The sequence below is a fragment of the Cryptomeria japonica genome, chromosome 4, assembly GCF_030272615.1.
Source record: "Cryptomeria japonica chromosome 4, Sugi_1.0, whole genome shotgun sequence".
NCBI lineage: Eukaryota > Viridiplantae > Streptophyta > Pinopsida > Cupressales > Cupressaceae > Cryptomeria > Cryptomeria japonica.
The window spans coordinates 89,954,485-89,961,575 of NC_081408.1; positions in this window are offsets into that span (position 1 = coordinate 89,954,485).

Genomic DNA, 7,091 nt, shown 5'->3' on the forward strand with positions numbered 1-7,091 from the left:
GGGGGGGTGTTGGTGTAAATAAATATTCATCATGGATATTATTACACTTTACTTAAGTTAACTTAGGATAATGCATCTCTTTGTAGTTTGCATTTGAGACACTTAGGGAAGTGTGCACATAGGGATATAGCCTGTAGGAGAAATTATACCTTTTGTGGTTTTATTTTTCTGTTACACTCCATATTCGGTGGGTCATCCACCTCTTGTGGAATATTATATTATTTCTCCTACCTACCCCTAGTATTTCTTACCTACCCTTGTTTCTCATTGAGCCACATGTCATAATTGTGTGCTCGTACATCCATATGGCCTTGCCTATATAAGTAAGCCTATATTCATTGTATTGGTTAATCCAATTGATCATTTTCATATTGATGAGAATAAAATTTGTTCTTGTCATTCTTTTGTTTTTATTTTTATACTTTTCCTTGTGCCCTTGATCTTGGCAAAATATCACAAGAATTAGAACCAAAAAAAGGTAACAAAAGAAAAAACTAAAATCAAATTCAGAAAGAAATAGATCAAGCCAAAATGGAACCCCAAAAGGATAAAAATGGAAGATATTACAGTCAATATGTAAATCCATTGGTAAATATAGAACTCTACAGAAGATGAAAGAAAAATTCAAAATCAATATGATGCTATGTTGCTAGACCATGCATAGAGAGTGTTGTCACACCAACATCAGGGGGGTGATAATAATGTACAAAGGCCTTTTAATACTCCTCCATGGTTCTCATCATCTAGGAGTACTAGCAACAAATAATCTTGATCAAGTAGCCAAACACAAGGATCTTTGGAGAAAGATTTATAGGTTGAGATCCTTATGCTTGAAAAGGAAAAATTAAGATTGATGCTATTACAAAAAAAGAGATATGATAGCCCAAAATGTAGCCAACATGACCACACAATATATTCCCCATACATCTACCCAATTGCAACAAAGCATTCCCATGGCTAGTAATACATCACATTCGTCAATGACTACTTCAGCTATATATACTTCACAATACACTCAACACACTATGCCAATGGCATATTCTCCTAGGAGTAGTTCTATCCATTCAGCTGCAACTTCCATACCCTTTGGAACTAGTATGGTCATGAGTCAAGGTGGACAAGGTTATCATAATAGGGGATATAACCCCTTTGTGGATGTATATTATATACCATAGTTTATTTATGGAGGGAATTATTAGAATCAACAATAATAGTAGTTCCAACAAGGCCCGCAAGTGTAGAATCAACAAGCATAGTACCAACAACACCAGAGACAAAATGTGTTTGCAAGGAGACCCATGAATATAACTACATTCAAACAACTGGATTTTTGTGGGATCCTAATATACCCTAATCCAATTGATAATGAAGTGAGACATGTTGTACCTAAATTTTAGGGAACCATGCCATTTAAGTAGAGGATCATATCAGAGCATTTGAAATAGTGATGGACAACTTTGATGTTCAGAATGAAGATGTGCATATGAAGTTGTTCATGCAATCCCTCATAGAAGATGCGAGAGATTGGTTTAGTGACTTACCTGATGCAACAATAAGTTCATGGAATAAATTTAGGAGGATCATTAAGGAACATTATGGTGATCATTCAGACCCAAAAGTTTCCCTACATGAAATCACCAATATTTAATAAAATCTCAAAGAGTTAGCTTTAGAGTTTAATTTGAGGTTTATGAAATCATTGAACAAATTTCCACCACATTTAAAGCCTACTGATCCAATGTGCATAGAATTATATATGAATGCATTTGACCCTAAAATGGGGTATGAATTGAGAATGAAAAATCCAAATGATCTGAATGAAGCATGCAGATTGGCCTTGAAGATAGAAAATATCAGAAAAGCTCTCTGAAAAATGGTAAAGAGGGGGAATCAGAATATTACAGAACCCCAAGAGAAATCAAAATAAACAAACAAAAGAAGAAGATAAGTTAGAAAAGATTTGGAATGATGTAAAGGATTTATCTATATAGTGGCAAAAGGTGATAGAATGACAACATATGATAGACCTAATTTTCATAGACCAAGGTTGCATGATATGTCGTATAGGACTAATTGGAATGATGACAAGCCTATTGAAGCAAAACAAAATATTAACAGAAAAAACCCTGATCCACTAAAGAAGCACATGGAAAATATGGTAGAGGATAACCCTTGGTGTATAGTGTGTAATTTTCCTCACACAATTGACTTTTGTGTGATAGCCCAATCAATAGAATATGAAGCAGCATATGAACAAGAAATGGGATCATATGGTAAAAATGTTGTCATTTGGACCACATGGGATGAACATAGATTATTCATCCATAGGAGATGATGGACCATAATATGATGTAGATAGACAAAGGTATAATATGCATATGGATAAGCAAATATTCTCTGACCAAGAAGATGAAAGGAGGAATGATAACCAGATATGCATAGCTAAACATCAAGAATACCAAACATATTTAAGAAGGCCAACAAAAGAAGAAATCAATCCCTTGAGAGTTGTTGTAGTGGCTCAAGCTAGGAGTAAAAATGTTAACCCTAACCAAGGTACACTAGCTGGGGTGTTCATAAAAGATAAATTGATTGTTGGCCAAAATCCTCCAGTTAGCAAACGAAATGAAGGAAGAAAATTAAACCCAAATATGTCCCAATGATATGTCCTAAAGGAAGCTGCAATAAATAAAAATAAGATACCTCAAAATTGCTACTAGAAGCAACAAGGTATGAAGAAACAAAAGCCAACTGAGACAAAAGTAAGAAAAACTGATCAAAACATCAACTTGTCATCATTTGACATAACTCATGCTTTGTGAAAAATTAAAATACCCTTGCTGGAAATGATGAAAATAGAAGAGTATAGAAATAGTGCTTTTAAACTAATTATAAATGTCTCCAATAGATCTGAGATACCTTTGCATGAAGCAAGTGGTGAATAGGAAAACAAAAGGAATGATATAAATGAAGGAAAGGTTATAAAAACTCCTAAAGTTTATATAGGAGTTACTCTAACAAAAAACCTATTGCAAATTGACCCTTTTTATACTACCTTGCTGATAAATAATAAATTGGTTAGGAATTGCATGATAGACTCAAGGGCAGCAATAAATTTCATCCCATTTTCAATAATGAAGGAGTTAGGGATATTTGTGCATAGTAGCTATGGAAAGTGTTATGCCATGGACAATTGGCCTATCCCAATTATTGGAGTAATGTGTGATGTAGAACTTAAACTAGCATCATACCTTGAAGCCTCATACAAGACTGATATTATAGTGGTTGACACCCCTTGATACTTTAGCATGCTCCTATCCAGAAAGTGGACAACCGATGTAGACAAGGTAGGGAGATCCAATAAAGGACATCCTCGCCTTGCAGCCTAAAACATAAAAACCATGACAGATACTGGTAAGTAGTTCACACAACAAAAGATATAACAGGGAAGAAAATAAAAAGAGCAATCCTTATAATAATTTAATGAATTACATATTCCTGCAGGCTTTACACATGCTAGACAGCAACCCAAGATTAAATTTTTTTATTATAACTCAAATCTATGATCCACAAATCATCTACTCTACAATTCAGCCTCCACTAATAGTCTGCACTCTTTGCACTGATCTAGACCTCAGTCCCCTAGGACCAGAATCTCTCTGAAAACTACATCGGCTCTGAATCATTTTTTTTCTCAGACCTTCACCCCCTCCAATCAATCTCCTATCTTCAAATTTATACCATCCGCAAGCAACAACAACTTGATCAAGTCGGCCAAAGATCCACCAGTTCATAATGAAACATGAAAAACAATAATATATCAGCCCAAATCACCAAGAACATCTCCAACAATGCATAGAACTTCATGTAGACCTCCAAGAATATCAATCAAGCCCAAAACATCTCTCAATGATTCACAAGTTATGGAAACCATCCACAACCCAATTTTTCTTCGCTCCACACACTGTAAGACCAATCGGTAAGAACACACCAACACTGGAACAATGCCGGAATCGATATGTCACCAGAATCAAATCCAAATGCCATGAATCTTGAATATGATTAAGGCAATGATCTCTAGATGCTAAATCCAAATCTACAATTCTAAAGCCTCAAACATGAAGAAACACAACAATCTCTAAGAAACTCCACTGCTAGCTGCTCCATCTAGATGAACTACTCAGATGCCCCTGCATCAGACTCTTGGGGTTAATTAAAAAGTGATTCCCATCACTTGATCTAGTTTGACAATCTATCAATAGGTAATTGAAATTTCCTCAAGGATTTGGTGGTCTAACTACAGGTTCTGATTGCCTCTCCTCGATGATCTATGAGACCACCCTGCAACCTACCTTAGTTCGATGATCTATTAAAGTCTCCACCTGCCACCTGCCTCAAGATTACACTTCTAGGTTCAGTGGTCTGCTTGCAAGCCTTGTACTGCCTCAATGCTTGATGATCTGAACAAGTCTTCAAGCTACCTCAAGTTCTTTTCACCCAACCGGTTCACAACCAGCACTTCCTCCACCAACAAGTTCATAACTAGCTCTGATACCACTTGATGTAGACAAGGTAGGGAGATCCAATGAAGGACAACCTTGCCTTGCAGCCTGAAACATAAACAAAATGAAAGATACTAGTTACTAGTTCACACAACACAAGGTATAACTAGGAAGAACATAAAAAGAGCAATCCTTATGATAATTTAATGAATTACATATGCCCACAAGCTTTACACATACTGGACCACAACCTAGGATTACAAAAGAATTGTTACAACTCAAATCTATGATCCACAAATCATCTACTCTACAATTCGGCCTCCAATAATACTCTGCATTGTCTACACTGATCCGGACCTCAGTCCCTCTAGACTTCAGTCCCTCCAGACCAGAATCTCTCTGGAAACTACATCGACTCTAAAAATGTTTTTGTTAAACCTTTTTCCCCTCCAATAAATCTCCCATCTTCCAATTTATAACATCCACAAGCAACAACAACTCGATCAAGTTGGCCAAAGATCCACTGGTTCATAATGAAATGTGCAAACAATAATATGTCAGCCCAAATCACCAAGAAGATCTCCAACAATGCATAGAACTTCATGTGGACCTCCAAAAACATCGATCAAGCCCAAAACAACATCTCTCAATGATCTGTAAGTTACAGAAAGCATCTGCAACCCAATTCTTCTTTTCTCCACACATTGTAAGACCAACTAGTAAGAACACACCAACATTGGAACAATATTAGAATCTACATATCACCAGAATCAAATCCAAATACCATGAATCTCGAATATGATTAAGACAATGATCTCTAGATGCTAAATCTAAATCCACAACTCTAAAGTATCAAACATGAAGAAACACAACAATCTCCAAGAAACTCCACTACTAACTACTCCAATTGCATGAACTACCCAGATGCCTCTGCATCAAACTCTCGAGGTTAATTGAAAAGTGAGTCCCATCATTTGATCTAGTTTGATGACCTGTCAATAGATACTTGTAACTACCTCAAGGGTTCGACAGTCTGACTATAGGTTCCGATTGCATCTCCTCGGTGATCTATGAGACCACCCTACAGTCTGCCTCAGTTCAGAGATTCGTTCAAGTCTCCACATGCCAACTGCCTCAAGATCATGATTCTAGGTTCGATGGTTTACTTGCAATCCTTGTACCACCTCAATTCTCGATGATCTGAACAAGTCTTCAAGATGCCTCAGGTTCTTTTCATCCAACTAGTTCACAACCAACACTTCCTCCACCAACGAGTTCATAACCAGCTTTGATACCACTTGATGTAGACAAGGTAGGGAGATCCAATGAAGGATAGCCCTACCTTGCATCCTAAAACATAAACACCATGAAAGATACCGGTAACTGGTTCACACAACCCAACATATAACTAGGAAGAACATAAATAGAGAAATCCTTATGATAATTTAATGAATTGCATATGCCCACAGGCTTTACACATGTTGGACCGCAACCTAGGATTACAAAAGAATATTTACAACTCAAATCTATGATCTGCAAGTCATCTGCTCTATAATTCGGCCTGCGGTAATAGTCTGCACTGTCTGCACCTCAGTCCCTCCGGACTTCAGTCCCCCCGGACCAGAATCTCTCCAGAAACTACATCGGCTCTTAATCTTTTTTTTGTCGGACCTCTACCTTCTCCAATCAATCTCCTATCTTCCAATTTATACCATCCGCAAGAAACAACAACTCGATCAAGTTGGCTAAAGATCCACTAGTTCATAATGAAACATGCAAACAATAATATATCAGCCCAAATCACCAAGAACATCTCCAACAATGCATAGAACTTTGCATAAACCTCCAAGAACATCAGTGAAGCCTAAAACAACATCTCTCAATGATCCACAAGTTACGAAAACCATCTGCAACCCAATTTTTCTTCACAAGCTCTAGCACGTCGTCTCCGTCAGCGTTCTCTTGCATAATGGTTTCTTCTAGTTTTGGCTGAAGGTTGAGGAGGTTTAGGCTCATCAAGTATAGGCTTTGTCTCTTCTTTTAGGGAAGGATGAATGGGTTGAGGTATTTTAGGTTGGATAATAGGAGAGGTTGGTTATTTCTCTCTATAAGATGAAGGAGGAGGAACTGCACCATATAAAGGAGGAATGGGAAGTGTAGGAAGGAGATAAAGTCCATCATGACGAGGAGGGATAGGTCTACCCTTAGGAGGAATAGATTGATGCTTAGGAGGAAAAATTTTTCTACCTTTGGGAGGAAGAGTAGACTAATCCATAGGAGAAGGAATAGATTTTTCTTTAGGAAGAAGAATATATCTTTTCTTAGGAGAAAGGATACTCTTTTCTTTAGGAGAAGGAATAGGTGCCTCTTCAAGAAGAAGATTATTTCTTTCCTTAGGAGGAAGAATAATCTTATCCTCAAGAAGGGGCATATGATCATCAAGAGGAATGCTAAGCGTTGGATTTCTAGGTTTACTCAAGGATAAAATCATTTTATTTTTCCAGTTTTGAGCTTATGGAGCCTAGCCTTGATTTGAGCCTCTTATGATAAATGGGAATCTACAACCTACTTCTAATGGTGTAGCTGAGC